Genomic DNA, 27,458 nt, shown 5'->3' with positions numbered 1-27,458 from the left:
ATTCAATGGAGGAATTGGAGATTTGATATGTTACTTCAATCTCCCAGGGATTGGGTGTTAAAGACTGAATGAATGTTTGGAGATGAGCCTCTGAGCCTTGCCAAATAAGCAAGATATCGTCTATGTACCTTCCCCAAAAGATGATATGTTTCATGAATTGATCGGAGCGGTCTGACCAGAGCCAATGGTTTTCAACAGCTCCCATCAGGATACAAGCATAAGGTGGAGCAAATTTTGCTCCCATCGCAGTTCCTTGGGGTTGTAGATAATAGTTACCATCAAAGAGAAAATATTTGTTTTGCAAGCTGAATTTGAGAAAATCCAAGATCATTGCATTGCGTGTCAGATATTGAACTGATCTGGTAGACAAGCATTTGCTCACTGCTGTTAGCCCATCAGTGTGTTTAATAGAAGTATAAAGACTGACAACATCAATAGTCGCAAGGAAGAAATCAGATTGCCACTCAATATCTTGTAGCTTTTGTAGGATATCTTTGGTGTCGCGCACATATGATGACAGATTCGTCATAAAGGGTTGGAGCTCTTGGTCAATGAGGGATCCCAGTCTGGAACATATGGAGTTAACTCCAGAAATAATAGGTCTGCCCTTCGGAGGATGACCTGCTTTATGAATTTTAGGTAAAAGGTACAAGGTTGGAACAGTGGGGTATTGAAGAAAAAGGGCAGACTTCTCGGAACCGGAGAGAGTTTGGCAAGAGTGCCAATATTCCAATCGTTCTGACAATTTCTGTTGTATTTCTACTGTCGGGTTATATGAGAGTTTCCTGTAGCATGTCTTATCTTGGAGTTGACGATAGGCTTCAGTAAGATAGTCATCAGTGTTTAGGATGACAATATTGCCTCCTTTGTCTGCCTCCTTGATAATTATATTGTTATTAGACCTCAGCTGTTTTAGCGCCTTGGTGTGATCACCATGAGTGTTAGTGGGTAAGTATCTACGTTGATCACAATAGCGTTTATATTCATGATCTAGATCAAGAAGAACTGCCCTGGAAAACAAATCAATAGAATTGCCTGCTGGAAGCATGGGAGTAAATGTAGATTGTGGACGGAGATCAGAAGAAAAATATTGATTAGTATTAAGATTGAGTTCTTGAGCTATGGAGTGTAGAGTGGATTCTGGTTCAGTAGTATTAGAGAGGTTACACAGAACAGAAATATCGGACAGATCTTGGATTGTAATGTCCTGTGAGAGCCCTGTGGGAGGGGATGAGGTAAGAGGTGTAGGTATAGAGGCAAAAAAGGACTTGAGTTTCAAGTGTCGAGTAAATTTAAAAAGGTCAATTTTAGTTTGAGTGATGTCCCAGGTGTTGGTGGGACTGAAAGACAGACCGTGATTAAGGATTGATTGATCTGTGAGGGATAGTTCATGATTGGAAAGATTCACAATTAGGTTGTCTAAGTTTAGGGTTGAACCGTTTTGCTTCGAGCTCTGGTTTGTATGCCTGAAGTATTTGGTGTAACTGGAGTAATATCGGGTGGTTTGACTCTTGTGTCTTTTAGAGTTCCCAAGCGATGGCGTCTTGCCTCTTCTAAAAAATTAACTTGTGGTCTAGTCAGAGTACAGCTTGCAGAATCGTCTACTGATTCAACCTCTGATGAGGAAGGAGTTTCATGATTGGTTGGTGTATCTAGAGAGAGATTTGAGTCCTTGATGTTGTCGTATTTTCTGCTGAAGGTATATACTCTCCCATGTTGGTAAATTTTCGATTCTTACGTTGTATTATATCTTCTTCATATCGGTCTATAACACTGTTGAGAATTGCATAATTTTTTTTTTAGTTGTAATTTCTCCCCAATTGGCTTCTTCGATGCTTTGGGTGAGGTTATCAACTTCCTTGCGATGTTTGTCATACTCTTCCTTGGAGATTTCAATCAATTGGTTAATCATATTAATTGAAGCCATTTTAAGGTTGGTTTCCCATTTCTGTAGGTGTTCCTGAGATGTGGTGTCCATGGGTGGAAAAATCAGGATACGAAGGCCTCGTGGTATACGATCGTTTTCTAAGTATTTTTTCAGTGAAGTTATTTCCCACCACTTGGATGTTTCCTTCTTCAATGATTTTTCCAAAGCCAGAAATGTACTTCTGGCCGACAGTAAGTTAGGAGAAGAGAGGTTGGAGGTGCCCACCCCTGTGGTATTGAAGACTTGTTGTAATTTGTGATCACGTTGTTCGCGTCTATTGATATTAGAGGACATTCTTTTCCAGAGATTTAAGGCTTATTTACAGGATATAGTGTCGCGTGGGCTCTCATTATTCTAAATGAGACTACTGGATTTCTAGGCAGCAGGATCGATAACGATGTGGGGGACTGAGTCTGACCCACGTGTAAGGAACTCTGTCACCCTAAATCCGGTTGTTGCTCTGGCTAACTAGCAGTGCCTCATTTCTCCCACGGGGAAGAAATGATTGGGCAGCCGAGCGCATGACATCTTAGGAACTTCTCAGGGAAGTCGTGGTCACTCAGATCCAAACCAACTCTCTCATTCACAATATGGTCTCATATACAAATGACAAAGACAGTATAAGTTTTATATAATGTTTTAATAAAACGACTGTATTTTAGATATTAAGGCGTGAGCCGCAATAACCAGAACAATACAACATAGTAGGATTGATATAGTAACCAGGAGAGTAAAACATAGAAATAAAGCTATCATAATTCCTAACCGTTTCTACTCTACCTCTGCTTGTTCTATTTAGAGCACATCATGTTAAGCTTTCAGCTTGCCTTTCTGTATCACTAGGGAGACGGACACACTCATACCTGAGCAAAGGCCTGTGATCTGGTTCAGCATCTGCAACGAGGCAGTCAGCGTCTAGTTGTGGTTCCCTGGTCGGAATCTCCCTCTTGCATGTATTGGGACAAGGAAGTGATTTTATAACTAACATGTCATCGTGATCACAAAATGTTCCTACGCAGGAATGGCAAGTCTAGACTCCTACCACGTCTATCGGCAATGTACCAGACTGTATCCTTGACTAAAGCACAGAGTGAATATGTTATGAAGAACTCCAGTGCTGAAGTAGGCAAAACAGTGTGATATGAATAAAAAACAACACCATAGAACTGGCTATTCTGTAAAATAACAGTACGAAGCCTAATAGAAAGCATTTAGAGCAAAGTGCACAGAGGCTCTAAGCTGTTAGCAAATGAATAAAATATATTTAGGGCAAAGTGCACAGAGGCCTAAGGCCTGAAGCTGAAGCGCAAAATATACGTAAAACTGACCACACTACACCCTCCCCTTGTCGGTAGCAAGTGGTTCCAACAACATAAAAAAAAACATGACCTAAATTTAAACCCAACATTTCGACAAGATGAGAAGACAACAAAGTCATAAATTTAGGAAACATGTGACGATAGAGCGAATTGCAATATAGTGTCAATTTAGTCGGGAGAGAGAAAAAAAATCCAATTGTCAAACAGAAGCAATAGAACGTAGAAGCTCCTCCACTTCGAGATATGTCAATATCGGAAGATCCACGCCACAAATTACCATGGAGCAGGTGTGTTCCAAAGCCCCAAAACCATTCAGGGCGGCACCCCGTGTAGTGCCATGGAAAGAGACAAAACCATCTTCCTCCAGGAAGGGAATCTCATAATCCGCTTCACGAAGCAAACGCAACCGCAGTGCACAAGTCTGGGAATGAGCCCTAATCGGGAACATCAACAGATCAAGATCAACCACTGGAGAGCGCTGCAGTGAGAGACAGAAAGCCAGTGCATGTTCAAACGAGCACCAAAGGCATCGAAACACGGGTTGCACACAATCCAAAACCGGTCGGAACGACAAAGACCAGTCACACTCCAAATGAGCCACGAGTGTTGCTCCAAAACACTGCATCATGCGTTCACGACACAGCTGCGCTGACGGGAGCAGCAACACAGGATCTCGTTGCGGCGGGGCAGCCATTGCGAAAAAATAGCAACAATAGCAAAACTCCAGCCAATAAAGCCAAAGTAATTGGGAAACCCCCAAAAATGCTTCCGAAAATAGAGTGTATAGCCGAAGGTATCAAACCGAATATGGAAGAGAAGGTGTGAACGAAACCAACACCAACGGCTTTGAAAAAATGAGCAATACCAGCAGTGCTGGATGCATTAAATATACGTCCCACAAGTTCACCGAAGTGACTCGGAAAGTTAGTATTCAAAAGGGACTGTATCTCCGCTGATGACCTTGCCACTTGGAGTGCGTAGGTCTCGCTAGCAGATGTAAGGGCCACATGCTTTTGAAACAATAAAGCTTTCAGCTGACTCAACTTGTCGAAATCAACCTTGGAAGTAGCAATATGAGGCCAGATGTCCGCTACCTCCCTAAATTCAGTAGGGGGAAACAACACATTCCCGCAGCACGTAACGGCCTTGTTGACGACAACGACGTAAACTATTCCGGCACGCATGCCACAGCAGCGTTCGCTGTTAAGAACAATGTAACTGCCGTTAGAAAGCACCTGGAAAGTGTTTTTAATTACCAGGACTGGAACTCCCTTCAGATAACAAGCTAAGTTAGCAATCGAAGCATTACACGCTCCGTGCAAGGACAGCTGTTTACAAACCATGGAATGGCTAACAGAAGCTTCGCATTCGCTACCGCTAAGAAAAACTTCCCGCAAACCATTAACACATCTGTACTGAAAAGGAAGCTCCCACACCTTGTGTATGTAACTGTCACCCAATAGTTCATATCTACCCACCGGAATGTGCTTCAAACAAGAAGTAAATTGCAGAGTGGAGATAGGCAAATTAATAACCCCATGAATCAACCACTCAGCTGACGGAATCTCAGCCACCGTAAAAGGCAGTTTCTCCAACTTTTCAATATTTAACATAACATACGTCGCTTCCTTCTTAGCCATCAATTGTTGTTGACGAGTTAAATTAAAGGAGATAAAGATCTCACTGGCACGAATGTGCTGCCATGGAACGCGACCCGCCTTCAAGGTCTGAAGAGTCCAACCCTGCTGCATGATAGATCGTGTCTGACTCTGCCCATGATATAAAGAAGACATGTCTGATTTTATAATGTCAATAGCAGAAGAGACAATGCTGTCAATCGTGTAAACACGGTCAGAAAGGGTATGCATGCCATTATCAACAACAGACAAAGTCTGCAGCAGATTTTCTTGATCAATCTGTCTTAACCGGGCTGCAGCCTCCTGCTGGGAAAGTTTCCAAAACCCATTATACACTTCGTATAAGAACCTTTTTCTCCGGGGCACCTTGGGACCTGACAAGAAATCTTGTAAATCAGTACCATTAGACAGTAACTTGAGGTGTGCCTTAACTGCACCCAGCGTGGAGTACTTCAACCATTGTTGACAAAGTTTCCCCACACTGTATGTAGTTATTATATCTGCATGTTCTGGTGAAATGTAACGAGGGTCTGCCCTACTAGTCCTGAACGCCCCAGAAGAGGTAACAAAACGTTGATGACACTGATTAGTGTCTACAGGCCACAATAACCACCCGCCCGGATGTAACGATGAAGCGTTAAGCGTACCATTCTGGACCCAGATAAGGGATAATGCATGCTCGAAATAATGTATCTCTGCCTTGCATCTGCCTATTCTTCGTACCCCAAACACTTTTCAAGTCAACAGTCTTCAACCAGTATTCATATCCTTCGACCGAAAGTTTAGATACAAACGAATTAGAATACAGTAATTTAGTATCAGTCAACAAAATTTGCTTATTAGAATACGGTGTCACTTTAAAATAGTAAGACTTAGCGTTTCGCTGATCATGCCCAGAAAAATATGCAAATTTATCATTATACGTTTTCGAACTCCCTTGTGGAGGAGTCGAGCAATGTTCCCATTGTACATAATTAAAGATGGACTTAGGGCTACTCGCTTTGTGAATAAAGTGGTGTCCATAATAGGTGTAGCAAAACATATCACCATGATTATCTTTAAATTGGTAAGCATCTTCATCGTCATAGACAGAATAATATTGCAAATCTTTTAGCATAGCATCTACTGTCTTCACATCCCAATCATCAGAAACAATGCCTGGAATAACAATATCATTCATTGATAACTTAAGGACATACGGTATTTGAATCAATTCAGTGGGACCATATATATCAAACATTACTTTATCCCACACAATCCCATCCGGAATTGGTATTGCAGAAATGTTCACATTGGATAAGTCTCTTCGAACCATATGAGACGAAAAATGTGGTCTCAACACAGTCTCCACGTGCTCAATGCCTGATCGATCAGGAAGAAAATGACCATGTATTACTAGAAAAAAAGTAACCACAAAACCCAACCATAAAAAAAGAGTCATTACAGCCATAAAAAGCCACAAATAGTTCCAAGGAATAACAAAATATGTACGTTTAAGCCAACTGAGTAGCTTACGTGGACCTCGGATTGAAGACAGCGAAGACGAAGAGCTGGATACAGCCGCATCCGCGTTGTTGAAGCAGCCAGAGGCAGTTCTTGCAAAAGGTGCAACAGTGAACAAGGAAGCTGATGGAGGTTCTCTCCTAGGTACGCTATAAATCACATGTTCAGAAACATCAGTAGAACGTACAGCAACTTGAGCATAAGAATCGATATCAATCGTTGACTGTGGAACAATCGCAAGATCATCTTCCACCCTCCCCAAGCTCGGAGAGGAAACAGGGTCGGTGCAAATCACCTGCAGCGGGACTTCTTCCCCAGTAGTGAGAGGGATGCCGGAACTACTGGGTGTCCCTCTTGGTCTGCTGTGCAGAATCGGCCACATGTTGTAACTTGACATTATCAATGGAAACAAAACGATTTCCTTTGGCCCCTTGCAGCGGCGGCAAAATCACAGTTCTCGTGCCGCTCACTCCTAACACCGGGACAGGTGCTCGATAAGAAGGACCAAATTCTTTTTTTACTGCGACCTTTTCACGCACTAGATCCCCAATCCTGGGTATCCAACCAGTAGGTGTTACTGGCTCATCCTTAATTCCAGAGGAGGCAGCACTTGCAGAAGAGTTATCTTCACGGAATGTTGTAAATCCTGCAAAACAGTGACACGATCATTTATGTCAAAGGGCGTATCTGCCGCCTCCACACCAGGACCATCCAGATCAGGAACATACATTTGTGTTCCGAACAGGCACTCATATGAAGTACGACCCCCCAGTGACCTTCTAGGCAAGTTATTAAGTGCTCTCTGTACTCCATACAGGTGGGCTAGCCAACTACGACCCGTACCTATAACCCTGGCTGTTAAGGATTGCTTTAAATCACGATTTAAACGCTCCACGACAGAATTTCCCTCGGTATGAAATGGAGACGAGAATTGGAGTTGGACCCCCAACGAAGCCATGGTGTCCCTGAATGCCTTAGAGGCAAAAGCAGGGCCCGGGTCCGAATGAAAAGTCGCAACTGCAAATGTATCGACAAAGATACGCAAATCTTTAATAACAGTCCGAGCGTCAGCCGAGCGCTGTGGCCAGACCCACACAAATCTGGAGCACGAATCTACAGCAACCAATATGTATTTGTATGCACTATCTGGTGTCAGTGGACCACAATGGTCCAAGTACACACACTGTAATGGTCTATTTGATATCAGAAGAGGAGTCTGCTGCGGGCGTCTAGCCGACGATGCTTTAATTTGTTGACAGACGTCACAACAAAGGACATACTGCTTTGTCTCCTTATAGAGACCAGGCCACCAATAACGGGCCTGTAAAAGCAAAATCGTGGCAGCCACACCAGCATGCGCAGATGCCACCCCTTCATGCGCTGCAGAAATTAATCGAGGTCTCTCAATCTTATTCGGTAACTCACGTACACCAACGCCTGGAATATTAACAACAGCATTTAGTGCACCACTCAAGCAGTAACTATATTTAGAAGGGAATCCTTTAGGAAATGGCGTGCCATCAGCCGTAGCTTTTATGGCAGCCGAAATCTCTATGTCTGGTTTTGAACTCGAACGAGTTACCGCGGCTACAGTGGCGATAGCCACTGCCGACTTTGCAGCCTCATCAGCCAAAGTATTCCCAGCAACGTGTATTCCAACGCGCTGGTGTCCAAGTGTATGTACAACATGGACTTTAGGAAGCGTCTCTTTCAGACCCGCAACCTTACCCCACAACAATTTATGTTTAATGGTGTAGCCTTTAGAATCTCTGAACACATTCATTTTCCAATAATGCAGATATTCATTGAAGGATTGCACACAGTAGTAGGAGTCACAGACTAGCAAGGTCACTATTGCCGGCTCTGCATGCTCCAACGCTAACAAAAGAGCTTTGAGCTCAGCCAGCTGCGCCGTGCAATCTCCCAAACTTTTAGTATAAGTATGTCGGGGGCAGAAAACTCCCCCCTCCATAGTCCCGCTCACCACCGCACAAGCAGCAGAATACTGTTGTTTAGTCCCAACCGCCGGTTGCGCAGAGCCATCGGTATACATGACCACTTCATATTGGTCAATAGGTAATGTGCCAGCAGGAACCGGGTACTCTATTTCATATTGAAGAAATTCTTGAGTCTGCAGCTTAGGGTCAAATATGTAATCCACATCAGTGGCCGTCAAAGACGTAGCCCATTGCATCCACCGCGGGTGTAAAGCTTTCGAATTAGGAACACTCGCTTTCGTAACAGCCTCCAAGGCTGGAATTGGGGAAACGACAATAATGCATTGGCCCTGGGCTAGCGGTCTTTCTTTGATCACAGCCATCTCTACTGCAGTGAGAATTTTCTCAGTCTGTGCAAAACGTTGTTCTGCAGCAGAATACAAGTGGGACTTGTATGCTATCGGGACTGTCTCCCCTTCATTGAAGGTGACATACGTAAATCCAAGAGCCCCAGGAATCACCCTGATGACCAAATGAGTTTTATTGTCCCGCGTGTGTAAATGTTTAACTGCTAAGAGATCATTCTGCAGCTCTCGCAGTATGTGTGTATGCTCAATCGTCCAAAATCTACTTGAAAAATTCGGGCGAATCAGTTCATATAAGGGTTTTATACGTGTAGCATAATCAGGAATGTAAGTTCTGCCAAAATTCAGAAACCCCAACAAAGACTGGAGCTTCCGAACCGTATTAGGAGGCTGCAGTAAAGCACATTTCTCCAAAAAATGTGGCGCCAGGCTCTTGCCCTCACTCGATAACTCATATCCCAGGAAAATAACACTGAGGAAGGCAATCTTCGATTTCTTAAAATTAAACTTATAACCAATATCAGCAAAACCCGCAAGAATGCGCGATACGCTACTGAGATGTTGTAGAATCTCATCGTCCGTCAAATAAATGTCATCAACATATGACAACGCCTCAGGGTCCAACTCGTGCAGAAGTTCAGTCACACGAGCCGAGAACAGTCCTGGGCTATTCTTATACCCCTGAGGTAAACGACAAAACTTTTTCTGAGAGCCAAACGCACTGAAACCGGTATAGTCCCGACTTTCGGGTGCTATATTCTGGCAGAAAAATCCATTCGAGATATCCAAAGTTGTTTTGTATTTTTTACGCACTATATTATTCATAAGCGCAGCGCTATGTGAATTCTGTATTGCATATGTGCGTGTACGACTATTCAAATGTCTTTAATCCACCACTATCCTATAGGAATGGTCCGGTTTAGCAACCGGAAATAAGGGATTATTCATCGGCGAGACACAAGGCTCAATCACACCTTGGTACTCCAATTGTGTAAGAATTTTCCGAACCGATGTCCTTGCTTAAAATTGAATAGGATATTGCGGCTGTGGCTGAGGTTCTCCTTTAATGGGAATGACATGATAAGGTGATTGTTTATCCCACCCCACATTATTTCTATATAGGGCAGGGGCTTGTGCTAGAGCCCATGATTTACCATATGACTCCGCTAGTTCTCTCTGAACAAGTGGTGAAAAGGAAGGCGCAATAACCTCCTCCCCAACTGGACAGTCGCGAACAAAGTCAGGTGGCCAATCTTGTTCGGCCAACAGGACATCATATGATTTCACCATATGGTCCCAAAAGATGGCGTGTACAACGCGGTCAATGTCCCCTTCTAATCGTAGAGTCACAAGATATACTTGATCAGGATCAGAGACTCGCATATCCGCTGTCTCGACTTGTATGAAGCCATCAGTTGCTTTCGCCTCCAGATGCTCTAGAAGACTCCGGCGAACTATTGTGACCTCTGCCGCGCTGTCTAACAGCACTAACGCCCATGTCTTGTTCGTCAAGAGAACTCTCTTCTTGAGCGGCATGTCTAACTGAGACTGCTGCCACTTTCTTCTTTTTAAACTGCTGTTTTTGTTGCAGCGGTTTCTCTTCTTGTTTAATAGAAACCTCCGCTGAGCGTTGTGAATCCTGTCTCGGTTTCACGTACTCCGTCCTCCGCTCTGACCGCCCACCTCTCTCACTTCTATTCTCCGAGGAGTCCTGAAAGGAACGAGATTGGCGCGTATCAGTATATTGATATCTATCAGGCGTCTTCAAAGTATCCCTATTCCTGAGATTATACTTATTTTGTGGGGTCTCCGGTTGCGGAGACTGCCCACCATCTTTCTTAGGTGTTTGCTGTTTCTTATCCCAGCGCTTTTTCGCACCCTCAGGTTGCTGTTGCTTAGAATTATCCTTATTATTTTTACCCTGCAATTGTGGTTTCTGCGGTCGAGCCCCTAGGCTATCACGACCAATACTAGAATATGTTTCAGCTATTATTCTCGGAAGTTCCCGCTCCTGATTAATCTGCGGAACGTCCCGAAGACGCATTCGCACTGCTAGTGCTACAGCCTCCCCCTTGAAATTACTCAAAATAATAGGAGAAACCGCGTCAAAATTACCCATCAATTTCATGCCTAAATCTAAGGCAGGGGCAGCCCCATATTCATCCTGAATTTGTTTAAGCACCTCCGGCAAATTAGCCAAAGTCGGTGTACCGTGTGCTGTAGTATAGAGTGCGGCAAACACCGTGCCCCAAGTATTACAAAGATCCACCGTAGGAACCATCCCATACGGCAAACACATCGTCAAAATTCTATGCTTATCCTGAGGTCCCGTATGGGGAAATACTGCTTCCAGCGTATTAATTTTTTGCGCCAGCCAAAATGGAGTCTCCTCACGTTTAGCCGGTACCTTGCCCATTACAGAGTGTACAGTGGCCGGATTTATTCCCGGCACCACCGCATGTGGATGAGCTGGAGCAGCACGCGCTGCATTAGTATTTAATGTCTGCATCACAAACTGAACTAATCGTCTGTACGTTGCAGTTAATTCCACATATAAACGACGCACCTCAGCCACTGCCACATTTGCCACTCCAGGATATGGTGTATATGTAGCCAATAAAGGCCAGGTCGGACCATCATTACTCAACGGACCTAACCGTACTGGTGTTACTGAATGTGGGAGGGCGCCATCAAGCCAATTATGGTGTTCTTGATAAGATAAAGGTATTTCTAAGTATGCATAAGCCCTGTATTGTCCAGGGACATTCGCAACAGTATATTCGTGAAAAGTATTTGTACCCCCATCAGCTGCTGGAAATACGACCCAAGAATAAAAAAGTTCTGATCTATAGGCTGCATGGGCGTCCACCACAAAAGTGACCGGACCCCCCTGGACCGTCAGTCCATGTGCTATCAGATGACCCGTGAGCGGAAATCGCATATTAAGCGGTATATCTACTACAACTGGATTCGCCATTAGTATAACAATAATAGCTCTAGGACAGAGAAGGCACACCAATATCGGGGTATTTCCTTTCAAAGTTCAAGCTTGAACAACCAACCACTAAGTAATAGGATGTACCCAACCTGTGGTGGCGGAAACCCTCAGCCCCACGGACGTCTCCGCATACGGAACCGAGGAGTCAAAATATATACGAGACCGAGAGAGTCAGTTGGACCCAAACATTAGAGCCAGACCAAACGTTGGCGGCGCCATGTCGCGTGGGCTCTCATTATTCTAAATGAGACTACTGGATTTCTAGGCAGCAGGATCGATAACGATGTGGGGGACTGAGTCTGACCCACGTTTAAGGAACTCTGTCACCCTAAATCCGGTTGTTGCTCCGGCTAACTAGCAGTGCCTCATTTCTCCCACGGGGAAGAAATGATTGGGCAGCCGAGCGCATGACATCTTAGGAACTTCTCAGGGAAGTCGTGGTCACTCAGATCCAAACCAACTCTCTCATTCACAATATGGTCTCATGTACAAATGACAAAGACAGTATAAGTTTTATATAATGTTTTAATAAAACGACTGTATTTTAGATATTAAGGCGTGAGCCGCAATAACCAGAACAATACAACATAGTAGGATTGATATAGTAACCAGGAGAGTAAAACATAGAAATAAAGCTATCATAATTCCTAACCGTTTCTACTCTACCTCTGCTTGTTCTGTTTAGAGTACAGCATGTTAAGCTTTCAGCTTGCCTTTCTGTATCACTAGGGAGACGGACACACTCATACCTGAGCAAAGGCCTGTGATCTGGTTCAGCATCTGCAATGAGGCAGTCAGCGTCTAGTTGTGGTTCCCTGGTCGGAATCTCCCTCTTGCATGTATTGGGACAAGGAAGTATTTTTATAACTAACATGTCATCGTGATCACAAAATGTTCCTACGCAGGAATGGCAAGTCTAGACTCCTACCACGTCTATCAGCAATGTACCAGACTGTATCCTTGACTAAAGCACAGAGTGAATATGTTATGAAGAACTCCAGTGCTGAAGTAGGCAAAACAGTGTGATATGAATAAAAAACAACACCGTAGAACTGGCTATTCTGTAAAATAACAGTACGAAGCCTAATAGAAAGCATTTAGAGCAAAGTGCACAGAGGCTCTAAGCTGTTAGCAAATGAATAAAATATATTTAGGGCAAAGTGCACAGAGGCCTAAGGCCTGAAGCTAAAGCGCAAAATATACGTAAAACTGACCACACTACAATAGTAGTGGAACATGAACGTTGAAGACAGCAACTCCGAAGACGGAAGGGCCCTAGAACCACTAGTGTCCTGTATAGATGCCTGTTGTTATAGAAGAGGGGACTTAACCAGAGGACAGAGGCCCACGTCCTCTAAGTCAAAATAGTATACAAAACAGGTGAAGTCCCACTTTAAAAGTTATTGGTTTTATTATTATGCCAAACAAGGTAGTCCCAGTTATACAGTCAGTTACTGGTTAGAAAAACATGCTGTACAGTCCAAGGTCCAAACATTTTGTAATAGCCAAGGAAAACGGAGAATCAGCCAACACGTGTTTCGCCCCCTCTGGCAATACATTTGCCGGGGCTTTCTCAAGGCTGGAAATAAACAAAAGTAACAAGTTGCAGTTCAAAATTGTACCTATAGAGAGGATGAGATGTCATTAAGACATCATCAAGAGAGTGAGCTAGAATAAGGGTGCCCGTGCATAGGTCATTAAAAGTGTGCTCAGTCCAGATATAGAGTAGTTAGAACCAAATGTTGAATAAAAAGGAAGATATGTGGGTACTAAATGGTGACTGTGATCAAACCCTGTTATATGGAAAGTCCAAAAGAGTAAAGCAGCAATCAGTGGCATTACAAGTATGTTCTCAAACGTGAAATTATGGTGGAGAAATGAACGGTGGGAAGTGGATAGAAAAGAGTCCATAATTATCTCCTAGGATCCCAAGAAAAGAAAAGAAAAAAGGAAAATATAGGTTGTCAAATAGTGGTTATCCCCTAGGTGAACTTGTGCTCAGAATTGAAAGATATAAGTGCTCGGGTGCTAAACAAAGTAAAACAAATGCAAATAAACATACCGCACGCGAAAGAGCAGACATGTATTGGTTATAACCTAGAATAGTTCTTTTCTGTAAAGTAACAAACAATCTATCTATTGGAACATTCATGGTTTAACAAACATATGTTGTACATTTTATATTCAAATGCTAAAACAGCCTGATTTGTTCAAGAGTGTTAAAACACCAGTTACATAGATTGAGTTACACTTTTTAATATGGCATAAAATAGAAACACCGTATGATTTAGAATGCAGGAAGAGCATGACACTATTCAAAGTGAAAAAACTCGTCTATGGGTTTTGAACACCGGAGTAAAGGGAAAGAAGAGTGCTCCGAGTTGTTTCATTACATGTGGCTTATTAGCCAATATAAATAGTATTAGGTAATTAGTGTCGATCAATAAGCTTATTAAGTAAGCAAAGACCACTTCTCATTATATATATATCGTATTTCCAATACGGCAGTACGGTGGTCTCAGTATTCAGGGTCTCCTGTTATCGGTAACAGAATTATAAATATCAAAAGGAACAAAGCGTTCGCTTTGAAGGGCTATTTACTCTGAGACCCTTACCTCAAGGTTGCAGAGTTAGGATGCCGTGCGAATACGGCCGAAGATCAGAGTAAGGCACGGGGAGCAGAGCGGACGCGTCCGCGTCTTGAGTCGCGTATTTTATAGCCCGTGTCAAAGGGAAATGAGTAAACAGAAAAAAGGGACTCCCATGTTACGCGCTGGGTAGCGCCATTTTGGAAGAAAAAGACATAGAAAATAAACAGTTTCAGTGAGTCAAGGAAGTACATAAATATATATATAAAGGGTTCCGTCTTGTCCGAAGCTAATAAGATGAGATCTAGTGGGTATGCATTATAAGGATGTAGCAGTAATCCGTAGTGGATAAGAAATTACATGCTCACTGCAGATTGAAAAGAACCATGGTGGTGATTCAAAAACTTACATTTACTTTTAAGCAAACTGAAAGCAGATTATTTTAAGAGGTCAAGGAGTAGGATTTTGCTATAGGGCTTAGAGAACAATATAATTACAGGTACATAAAAAGCGGGAAAACACAAGATTCAAAAAACTTTATGTTAACCAAAAATGCCATTCATAGTCTTTATTGAGTCCATTGTTAACAGTATCATATTTGATTATTAGACGGCTCTCTTCTTGACGTAGTCGCAATGGTGTGTTACCTCCTCTGGGGGAGGGGATAATGCGTCTTAAACCACAGAAGGTAAAAGTACATTGGTGTTGATGACACTTGTTAAAATGTTCTACCATCGGCGCCTGGATATCGGATTTGTGTATATTCCTGAAATGTTCCTGTATTCGAATTTTGAGGGGCCGTGTCGTACTTCCAATGTAGGTCAGGTTACAAGGGCACCAAATGGCATAAATGACAAAGGTACTGGAACAGTTGATGAAATCGGTGATCCGATGGGTACAATTGTTGATACTTATTGTTTTAGATTTGGATAGGCCTAGTTTGCAGATGGAGCATTTGCTGCAGGTATAGAACCCTGCAGGTTTGGGTGGAAGAAAGGTAGTGGAGATTTTACGTTGAAAGAAAGAAGGACACAGTTTATTACGTTGATTCGGTGCTCTCCTAAACCCTATTTGTGGGTAGCTAGAGATATATTGGTTGATCGAGGAATTATTCACCAGAAGGAACCAACATTTTTTGAGTGATTTGCGAATGTGCTTATGCCCATTATGGAAGGCCGTAATGAATCGAATGGTCGTGTTCTTGTCGTTTTGCTTTGGTGTGTTCAGCAGAGAGTTGCGATCTATGTTCCTCACTTCCTTCCGGATGGTATTAAGTGAAGCCTGGTTGTATCCCCTTGACACTAGTCTCGTAGTCATTTCTGAAGAAACTCTGTCGTAATCATTTAAGTTAGAGCAATTTAGTCTAGCACGTCGAAATTCCCCTTTAGGTATATTTCGGATGATGCTAGCCGAATGACAGCTAGTAGCATGAAGGATCGAATTGGCAGATGTCTTTTTGCGAAAGAACTTGGTCATAAGTTTGTTACCCTCAACATAAATCAATAGATCTAAGTCTTCAATGGAGGAATTGGAGATTTGATATGTTACTTCAATCTCCCAGGGATTGGGTGTTAAAGACTGAATGAATGTTTGGAGATGAGCCTCTGAGCCTTGCCAAATAAGCAAGATATCGTCTATGTACCTTCCCCAAAAGATGATATGTTTTATGAATTGATCGGAGCGGTCTGACCAGAGCCAATGGTTTTCAACAGCTCCCATCAGGATACAAGCATAAGGTGGAGCAAATTTTGCTCCCATCGCAGTTCCTTGGAGTTGTAGATAATAGTTACCATCAAAGAGAAAATAGTTGTTTTGCAAGCTGAATTTGAGAAAATCCAAGATCATTGCATTGCGTGTCAGATATTGAACTGATCTGGTAGACAAGCATTTGCTCACTGCTGTTAGCCCATCAGTGTGTTTAATAGAAGTATAAAGACTGACAACATCAATAGTCGCAAGGAAGAAATCAGATTGCCACTCAATATCTTGTAGCTTTTGTAGGATATCTTTGGTGTCGCGCACATATGATGACAGATTCGTCATAAAGGGTTGGAGCTCTTGGTCAATGAGGGATCCCAGTCTGGAACATATGGAGTTAACTCCAGAAATAATAGGTCTGCCCTTCGGAGGATGACCTGCTTTATGAATTTTAGGTAAAAGGTACAAGGTTGGAACAGTGGGGTATTGAAGAAAAAGGGCAGACTTCTCGGAACCGGAGAGAGTTTGGCAAGAGTGCCAATATTCCAATCGTTCTGACAATTTCTGTTGTATTTCTACTGTCGGGTTATATGAGAGTTTCCTGTAGCATGTCTTATCTTGGAGTTGACGATAGGCTTCAGTAAGATAGTCATCAGTGTTTAGGATGACAATATTGCCTCCTTTGTCTGCCTCCTTGATAATTATATTGTTATTAGACCTCAGCTGTTTTAGCGCCTTGGTGTGATCACCATGAGTGTTAGTGGGTAAGTATCTACGTTGATCACAATAGCGTTTATATTCATGATCTAGATCAAGAAGAACTGCCCTGGAAAACAAATCAATAGAATTGCCTGCTGGAAGCATGGGAGTAAATGTAGATTGTGGACGGAGATCAGAAGAAAAATATTGATTAGTATTAAGATTGAGTTCTTGAGCTATGGAGTGTAGAGTGGATTCTGGTTCAGTAGTATTAGAGAGGTTACACAGAACAGAAATATCGGACAGATCTTGGATTGTAATGTCCTGTGAGAGCCCTGTGGGAGGGGATGAGGTAAGAGGTGTAGGTATAGAGGCAAAAAAGGACTTGAGTTTCAAGTGTCGAGTAAATTTAAAAAGGTCAATTTTAGTTTGAGTGATGTCCCAGGTGTTGGTGGGACTGAAAGACAGACCGTGATTAAGGATTGATTGATCTGTGGGGGATAGTTCATGATTGGAAAGATTCACAATTAGGTTGTCTAAGTTTAGGGTTGAACCGTTTTGCTTCGAGCTCTGGTTTGTATGCCTGAAGTATTTGGTGTAACTGGAGTAATATCGGGTGGTTTGACTCTTGTGTCTTTTAGAGTTCCCAAGCGATGGCGTCTTGCCTCTTCTAAAAAATTAACTTGTGGTCTAGTCAGAGTACAGCTTGCAGAATCGTCTACTGATTCAACCTCTGATGAGGAAGGAGTTTCATGATTGGTTGGTGTATCTAGAGAGAGATTTGAGTCCTTGATGTTGTCGTATTTTCTGCTGAAGGTATATACTCTCCCATGTTGGTAAGACACATGTTGGTACCAACATGGGAGAGTATATACCTTCAGCAGAAAATACGACAACATCAAGGACTCAAATCTCTCTCTAGATACACCAACCAATCATGAAACTCCTTCCTCATCAGAGGTTGAATCAGTAGACGATTCTGCAAGCTGTACTCTGACTAGACCACAAGTTAATTTTTTAGAAGAGGCAAGACGCCATCGCTTGGGAACTCTAAAAGACACAAGAGTCAAACCACCCGATATTACTCCAGTTACACCAAATACTTCAGGCATACAAACCAGAGCTCGAAGCAAAACGGTTCAACCCTAAACTTAGACAACCTAATTGTGAATCTTTCCAATCATGAACTATCCCTCACAGATCAATCAATCCTTAATCACGGTCTGTCTTTCAGTCCCACCAACACCTGGGACATCACTCAAACTAAAATTGACCTTTTTAAATTTACTCGACACTTGAAACTCAAGTCCTTTTTTGCCTCTATACCTACACCTCTTACCTCATCCCCTCCCACAGGGCTCTCACAGGACATTACAATCCAAGATCTGTCCGATATTTCTGTTCTGTGTAACCTCTCTAATACTACTGAACCAGAATCCACTCTACACTCCATAGCTCAAGAACTCAATCTTAATACTAATCAATATTTTTCTTCTGATCTCCGTCCACAATCTACATTTACTCCCATGCTTCCAGCAGGCAATTCTATTGATTTGTTTTCCAGGGCAGTTCTTCTTGATCTAGATCATGAATATAAACGCTATTGTGATCAACGTAGATACTTACCCACTAACACTCATGGTGATCACACCAAGGCGCTAAAACAGCTGAGGTCTAATAACAATATAATTATCAAGGAGGCAGACAAAGGAGGCAATATTGTCATCCTAAACACTGATGACTATCTTACTGAAGCCTATCGTCAACTCCAAGATAAGACATGCTACAGGAAACTCTCATATAACCCGACAGTAGAAATACAACAGAAATTGTCAGAACGATTGGAATATTGGCACTCTTGCCAAACTCTCTCCGGTTCCGAGAAGTCTGCCCTTTTTCTTCAATACCCCACTGTTCCAACCTTGTACCTTTTACCTAAAATTCATAAAGCAGGTCATCCTCCGAAGGGCAGACCTATTATTTCTGGAGTTAACTCCATATGTTCCAGACTGGGATCCCTCATTGACCAAGAGCTCCAACCCTTTATGACGAATCTGTCATCATATGTGCGCGACACCAAAGATATCCTACAAAAGCTACAAGATATTGAGTGGCAATCTGATTTCTTCCTTGCGACTATTGATGTTGTCAGTCTTTATACTTCTATTAAACACACTGATGGGCTAACAGCAGTGAGCAAATGCTTGTCTACCAGATCAGTTCAATATCTGACACGCAATGCAATGATCTTGGATTTTCTCAAATTCAGCTTGCAAAACAACTATTTTCTCTTTGATGGTAACTATTATCTACAACTCCAAGGAACTGCGATGGGAGCAAAATTTGCTCCACCTTATGCTTGTATCCTGATGGGAGCTGTTGAAAACCATTGGCTCTGGTCAGACCGCTCCGATCAATTCATAAAACATATCATCTTTTGGGGAAGGTACATAGACGATATCTTGCTTATTTGGCAAGGCTCAGAGGCTCATCTCCAAACATTCATTCAGTCTTTAACACCCAATCCCTGGGAGATTGAAGTAACATATCAAATCTCCAATTCCTCCATTGAAGACTTAGATCTATTGATTTATGTTGAGGGTAACAAACTTATGACCAAGTTCTTTCGCAAAAAGACATCTGCCAATTCGATCCTTCATGCTACTAGCTGTCATTCGGCTAGCATCATCCGAAATATACCTAAAGGGGAATTTCGACGTGCTAGACTAAATTGCTCTAACTTAAATGATTACGACAGAGTTTCTTCAGAAATGACTACGAGACTAGTGTCAAGGGGATACAACCAGGCTTCACTTAATACCATCCGGAAGGAAGTGAGGAACATAGATCGCAACTCTCTGCTGAACACACCAAAGCAAAACGACAAGAACACGACCATTCGATTCATTACGGCCTTCCATAATGGGCATAAGCACATTCGCAAATCACTCAAAAAATGTTGGTTCCTTCTGGTGAATAATTCCTCGATCAACCAATATATCTCTAGCTACCCACAAATAGGGTTTAGGAGAGCACCGAATCAACGTAATAAACTGTGTCCTTCTTTCTTTCAACGTAAAATCTCCACTACCTTTCTTCCACCCAAACCTGCAGGGTTCTATACCTGCAGCAAATGCTCCATCTGCAAACTAGGCCTATCCAAATCTAAAACAATAAGTATCAACAATTGTACCCATCGGATCACCGATTTCATCAACTGTTCCAGTACCTTTGTCATTTATGCCATTTGGTGCCCTTGTAACCTGACCTACATTGGAAGTACGACACGGCCCCTCAAAATTCGAATACAGGAACATTTCAGGAATATACACAAATCCGATATCCAGGCGCCGATGGTAGAACATTTTAACAAGTGTCATCAACACCAATGTACTTTTACCTTCTGTGGTTTAAGACGCATTATCCCCTCCCCCAGAGGAGGTAACACACCATTGCGACTACGTCAAGAAGAGAGCCGTCTAATAATCAAATATGATACTGTTAACAATGGACTCAATAAAGACTATGAATGGCATTTTTGGTTAACATAAAGTTTTTTGAATCTTGTGTTTTCCCGCTTTTTATGTACCTGTAATTATATTGTTCTCTAAGCCCTATAGCAAAATCCTACTCCTTGACCTCTTAAAATAATCTGCTTTCAGTTTGCTTAAAAGTAAATGTAAGTTTTTGAATCACCACCATGGTTCTTTTCAATCTGCAGTGAGCATGTAATTTCTTATCCACTACGGATTACTGCTACATCCTTATAATGCATACCCACTAGATCTCATCTTATTAGCTTCGGACAAGACGGAACCCTTTATATATATATTTATGTACTTCCTTGACTCACTGAAACTGTTTATTTTCTATGTCTTTTTCTTCCAAAATGGCGCTACCCAGCGCGTAACATGGGAGTCCCTTTTTTCTGTTTACTCATTTCCCTTTGACACGGGCTATAAAATACGCGACTCAAGACGCGGACGCGTCCGCTCTGCTCCCCGTGCCTTACTCTGATCTTCGGCCGTATTCGCACGCCATCCTAACTCTGCAACCTTGAGGTAAGGGTCTCAGAGTAAATAGCCCTTCAAAGCGAACGCTTTGTTCCTTTTGATATTTATAATTCTGTTACCGATAACAGGAGACCCTGAATACTGAGACCACCGTACTGCCGTATTGGAAATACGATATATATATAATGAGAAGTGGTCTTTGCTTACTTAATAAGCTTATTGATCGACACTAATTACCTAATACTATTTATTTTGGCTAATAAGCCACATGTAATGAAACAACTCGGAGCACTCTTCTTTCCCTTTACTCCGGTGTTCAAAACCCATAGACAAGTTTTTTCACTTTGAATAGTGTCATGCTCTTCCTGCATTCTAAATCATACGGTGTTTCTATTTTATGCCATATTAAAAAGTGTAACTCAATCTATGTAACTGGTGTTTTAACACTCTTGAACAAATCAGGCTGTTTTAGCATTTGAATATAAAATGTACAACATATGTTTGTTAAACCATGAATGTTCCAATAGATAGATTGTTTGTTACTTTACAGAAAAGAACTATTCTAGTTTATAACCAATACATGTCTGCTCTTTCGCGTGCGGTATGTTTATTTGCATTTGTTTTACTTTGTTTAGCACCCGAGCACTTATATCTTTCAATTCTGAGCACAAGTTCACCTAGGGGATAACCACTATTTGACAACCTATATTTTCCTTTTTTCTTTTCTTTTCTTGGGATCCTAGGAGATAATTATGGACTCTTTTCGATCCACTTCCCACCGTTCATTTCTCCACCATAATTTCACGTTTGAGAACATACTTGTAATGCCACTGATTGCTGCTTTACTCTTTTGGACTTTCCATATAACAGGGTTTGATCACAGTCACCATTTAGTACCCACATATCTTCCTTTTTATTCAACATTTGGTTCTAACTACTCTATATCTGGACTGAGCACACTTTTAATGACCTATGCACGGGCACCCTTATTCTAGCTCACTCTCTTGATGATGTCTTAATGACATCTCATCCTCTCTATAGGCACAATTTTGAACTGCAACTTGTTACTTTTGTTTATTTCCAGCCTTGAGAAAGCCCCGGCAAATATATTGCCAGAGGGGGAGAAACACGTGTTGGCTGATTCTACGTTTTCCTTGGCTATTACAAAATGTTTGGACCTTGGACTGTACATCATGTTTTTCTAACCAGTAACTGACTGTATAACTGGGACTACCTTGTTTGGCATAATAATAAAACCAATAACTTTTAAAGTGGGACTTCACCTGTTTTGTATACTATTTTGACTTAGAGGACGTGGGCCTCTGTCCTCTGGTTAAGTCCCCTCTTCTATAACAACAGGCATCTATACAGGACACTAGTGGTTCTAGGGCCCTTCCGTCTTCGGAGTTGCTGTCTTCTGTGTCCACCACATCTGGTGGGACTGCTCCCAAATACGGCCCTACTGGACAGTGATTTTAGTGCAGATGAAGGAAATTCTGGGATACCCTCTTCTATGCACACTGGAGTTTGTCCTCATAGGCTTGTAAGATGCTACCCTTAAACACCAGACAGCTGCAGATTGCTCTGTTCCGTGGCTCTGTCTAGGGGCAGACAAGATGGCTCTGGCAGCCTGATGGTCCTCACGTTCACAATGGCATGCCTGTCTCTGGCAGAGATTTACTATGGAATGAATGACTGACATTCTTACAGACTTTAGGAAAAGCTTTGGCTACATTTGGGGCCCCGTAGCAATATACCATGGACTTCCTCTTTTTTCATGTCCCACACATACTAGAGCCCTCCAACTGTTTCAATTGTGGGGACTTATTGCCCCAGATGATGCCCTGACCATACACCACACAAGATTTCCATAGCCTTATTACTGCTATTTGCCTCCACCTCTCACACACTAGCTATCCTTTAGTACATCCCACATTTACACATGGTTAGGCTCCCTTGTTTCTATTGTTCTTATGGTTTTAGGGGGAGGAGGGTTTCAAAGTCACAAATATGCATGATTAAGACGTGAGGGGGCATATTTAAGTGCCACTAGTGCCTCCTTGGGCCACATTGGCGTCACACTAACAAGGCAAAAATTGATGCGCCATACTTACCAAGCGGTGCAATGCATACAGGGTCACTGTGCCTGCTTTCCTACCTGAGATGGCTGCCCTAGTGGGACTACCTGCCTCAGGGTGCCCTGCTGCCATCCTCTGCATGCATTATTTATCTCACCTGCGTGAGGGAGGTGCTTCCATTGCGCTTATAGCAGAGACTCTTCCCCCGCAGCGCGGGGCGCTCTTGAAATTTGGGAGGCACTGTGAGGGACGACTCACTCACCCTGGTGGGTCCGTCTGTCCCAGGGTCACTGTGCCTGCCTCCCCAACTGAGATTGCTGCCCTGGTGGGACTACCTGTCCCAGGGTGCCCTTCTGCTTTCCTCTGCCAGCATTATTTATCTCACCTGCGTGAGGGAGGAGGTGCTTCCATTGCATTTATAGCACAGACTCTTCACCCGCAGTGCAGGACACTTTTGATGTTTAAGGGACACTGTGAGGAGCGATTCACTTACCCTGGTGGACCATCTGTCCCAGGGTCACTGTGCCTGCCTCCCTATCTGAGATTGTTGCCCTGGTGGGACTACCTGTCCCAGGGTGCCCTGCTGCTTTCCTCTGCCTGCATTATTTATCTCACCTGCGTGAGGGCGGAGGTGCTTCCATTGCGCTTATGGTGCATACTCTTCCCCCGCAGTGCGGGACTCACACGGGCCACGCCCAGGCTAAGCCTGGGACAAGGGTGGGCCTTCCACACCTGTCAGAGCCCGGAGGAGCCTGGACTGGGCCCCCCCTCTTCAAATCTTACTTCTGAACCCCCCTCTGGTTTGTTGTGGACTTTGTTATTATAAACAAGGTATTTATGGTCATACATGCATCAGGGGAAGCAGTTAATCACCCGTCCAGTGAACCAATTGTGTAACACTGTCTGCAAAACCCTATTTGGTGGAGTTAATTACTTTCCTTGGGGAAGACAAACAGGGGAATATCAGTAAATAAGAAGTTGGTTCCCTCATGAGAAAAGGCACTAATATCAGGGGTTGAGTAGCTCAGGTCCAAACTGATTAAAACAAAGGATTATGGGGAAATGTAAGGCAGCTGAGCTTCCCCTGGGTAAGGGGAAAATCCCCAAGAAAACAAGGAATGCAGGGGAAAATTGTACTATTTCCGACATAGATGACCTAATAGAAGAGGTTTAATCGTTGCTCTGTGCCAAGTCCAAATCACAGGAAGCACCTGACAAAAAGATCACGTCCTTCTATACAAAAAAGAACCGCAAAGGGCAAAAGTCACCAATGGGAGGGGGGATGCTGTTCGGCAATCAATTCACCAAAGTCCCGATACTATAACAGAAAGAGATAATGATGAAACTGCACAGGCCCGTGCCAGCCCCAAAGTCGAAGCCAAAGTATTGAAGAGAAGGGCGCAGCACAAGGATGTGAAATAATATGCTCAAACAGATATGTTGATTTGGCAGAGGATGAGTCAAACAACGTGCCTGACAAAAATTGCATAGACACTTACTCCCAAGATGGCCCTGTAATACAATTGATTAAGGAGGGAACAGCACTATTACTTCAAGACCAGGACAACTGCCCAAAATGGAAAATGAGGGACAAAGTAAACTTACATGAGTTAATTGTTAATTTAACACAAGAGGTTAGGGAGTTAAAGTGTCTAGTAGAAACCTTTCTGGATTATGCCAAGGATTTAGAGGGAACGGGAATCAATAGACAGGAATATATAGAAGATTCACCCAGACCTTCACATTCACCAGGCAGACGCTCAATTCCCCCATGCCCGATTGCACAGTCCAATCAAAATTCTGAGCAGCGCAATGCTACTTATACATCACATGGAAATAGAGAATGGGATAATGATTGCAACAGCAGGCATGTGGTTGCATTGAACTCCAGGTAGTTGCATCCCATAAGGAAGTTCATAATACCTCTTGGAAGGGTCATTTTAAACCTTGGCCACTACTGAGAGAAGGAGAGTGTCCAACTAAACCACATATTATACCCCACGATAGGAGGGAAACTAGCTGTATAAGCATGCAATACTCTGAGAGAAGCCCAAGGCACCTCAAGGAATATGCAGTCTATTTAACAAATGTGCTGAAATTGCATCAATCATGTGGGGAAGATGAGGACTCTTAAAAATAAACTTACCCACTGGATCAGGCATAAGCACCAATGTCTATCATTTATTTGCGCAGACATTGTGAAAGTAGAAAGATCGTCGGGAGGCAATGAGAGATACGACGCTATCACACTGACAGCTAGGAATAAGAGAATAATAGATGGTCTCATTGCGATGGAGCTGAGACCTAGTGCTTTCCCTAAACCCACCATGAGATTTATATTGTATAACCCTTTTTCTCCCAAACCCTTAGTTGCGAAGAATAGCCAAAGAGGGACTGGGTTGTCAGCAATGAAGAGATACTGACCTTGAGCCATTAGAATGTCTGGCTCAATTGGACCCATTAGTCCAGTGCCAGAATATAGGTGTAATAATAGATGAAATCCTAGGTGAAAACAACCAACAGAATTTTAGACCAGGGAGTAAAGAGCGGCTAACACCTAGTAGCAATGATCTTGCAATATCCCAGGGACCTGAAACAAGCTCTGCGTTCCCATCAGCTAGGAATACTGTTTCTGTGATCTCATGGAATGTGGCGGGTCTAAGGAGCAAACTAATTGACACTGATTGGCATGTGTATGTTGATCAATTCCAGTTCTGCCTTTTCCAGGAGACTTGGTTAATGGAACCACGGTACAAGTTGGGCTATAAAACATATTTTGTGATTGCTATCCCGGTATTCAAGTGGAAGATGGATGATTAGTCCTATGGGTGAAAATCTCCCTAAATGTTCAGATAAATATGTATGACATCGTCTATCCTGACATCCTGGGTGTGTCACTGAGCGTCAAAATAAGATCTTATTCTACCTTGATAACATTTATATAAGACCAAGTAGTTCAAATCAGGAGTCATGTGCAATAGAAATTCTAGATGATTGTAGGAAAGTACCATCTTTCTTGGCATGTTACCCCAATTTCTACCTGTTTGTCAGTGTGTTTTTACTGTCTCTCTGGGATCCTGCTAGTCAGGACCCCAGTGCTGATAGTGTGTGGCCTATATGTGTTGTCAGTATGCTTGACTGTGTCACTGGAGTTCTGCTAACAAGAACTCCAGTGCTTATGCCCTCTCTGTGTACCAAATTTGTCACTATAGTTTAGTGACTCCATATTCCAATTCTGATTGGCACACTGGACCCCCTTATAAGTCCCTAGTATATGGTACCTAGGTATCCAGGGCATTGGGGTTCCAGGAGATCCTTATGGGCTGCAGCATTTTATTTTCCACCCATAAGGAGCTCATACAAACCTTTAATCAGGACTGCCACTGCAGCCTGAGTGAAACAGTGCACACACTATTTCACAGCTATTTTTCACTGCACCAGGTAACTTATAAGTCACCTATATGTCTAACCTTCATTTACTGAAGGCTAGGTGCAAAGTTATTGTGTGTGAGGGCACCCTTACACTAGCAAAGGTGCCCCCACACTCTCCAGGGCCAATTCCCCGGACGTTACTGCGGGGGCACTATTATAAGCGTGCACTACATATATGTCACTACATATATGTCAATACATATATGTAGCTTCACAATCGTAACTTCGTATATGGCCATGTGAGGTGTCTAAGGTTATGGAATTGAACCCCCAATCAAAATCTGGTATTGGGGGGGCTAATTCCATGCACCCTGGGGGATCCACCATGTACCCCCAGTACTGCCATACCAGCTTGCTGAGATTTCCACTGCAGCCCCAGCTGCTACCACCTCACAGACAGGTTTCTGCCCTCCTGGGGATTGAGCAGCTCAATCACAGGAAGGCAGAACAATGCATTTCCTTTAGAAGAGGTGTGTTACACCCTCTCCCATTTGAAATAGGTGTTACAGGCATGGAAGGGGTACCCTCCCAGAGCCTCTGGAAATGCTTTAAAGGGCACAAACGGTGCCCTCCTTGCATAATCCAGTCTACACCAGTTCAGGGACCCACAGTCCCTGCTCTGGCACGAAACTGGGCAAAGGAAAGGGGAGTGACCACTCCTCTGTCCATCACCACCCCAGGGGTGGTGCCCAGAGCTCCTCCAGAGTGTCCCTGGTGTTAGCCATCTCAAATTCCAAGGTGAGGGGAACCTCTGGAGACCTCTGAGTACCCAGTGCCAGCAGGTGATGTCAGAGACCCCTCCTGATAGGTGCATACCTGGGTAGGTAGCCAATTCCCTTTTCAGGGCTATTAAGTTCTCTCCACTGGGTGTTTCTTCAAATTCTGTTTCCAAGATTCCTCCAGGACTCCTCTGCATCCTCTGCTTCAGCTTCTGACCATCGGATCAACCACTGACTGCTCCAGGAACCGCTGTAACTGCAACAAAGTATCCAGGAAGCCTCCTATGATCTGCAACGTCAGCTCCATACAGCAATTGCAACAGTTTCCAAAGTGTGCATGCTATGAGGACTGCCTGTCTTCACCCTTCACCAGAAGAACCAAAGGAATCTCCTGTGGAGCTACGGAGTCACTTCCCTGCTTCAGCAGGCACATCTCTGCGACGACAATCGGTACTCCGGGACTCCTCTCCTGTCGACGAGCGCGATCCCTGGAACACAGGTGGTGGACCGAAGTGACCCAGACTGTCCAAAGGTCCAGCTGTTTA

Source organism: Pleurodeles waltl, chromosome 9 (assembly GCF_031143425.1).
Source record: "Pleurodeles waltl isolate 20211129_DDA chromosome 9, aPleWal1.hap1.20221129, whole genome shotgun sequence".
Lineage (NCBI taxonomy): Eukaryota > Metazoa > Chordata > Amphibia > Caudata > Salamandridae > Pleurodeles > Pleurodeles waltl.
The sequence above is the reverse complement of the archived record's forward strand: the minus strand, read 5'-3'. Positions refer to the sequence as shown.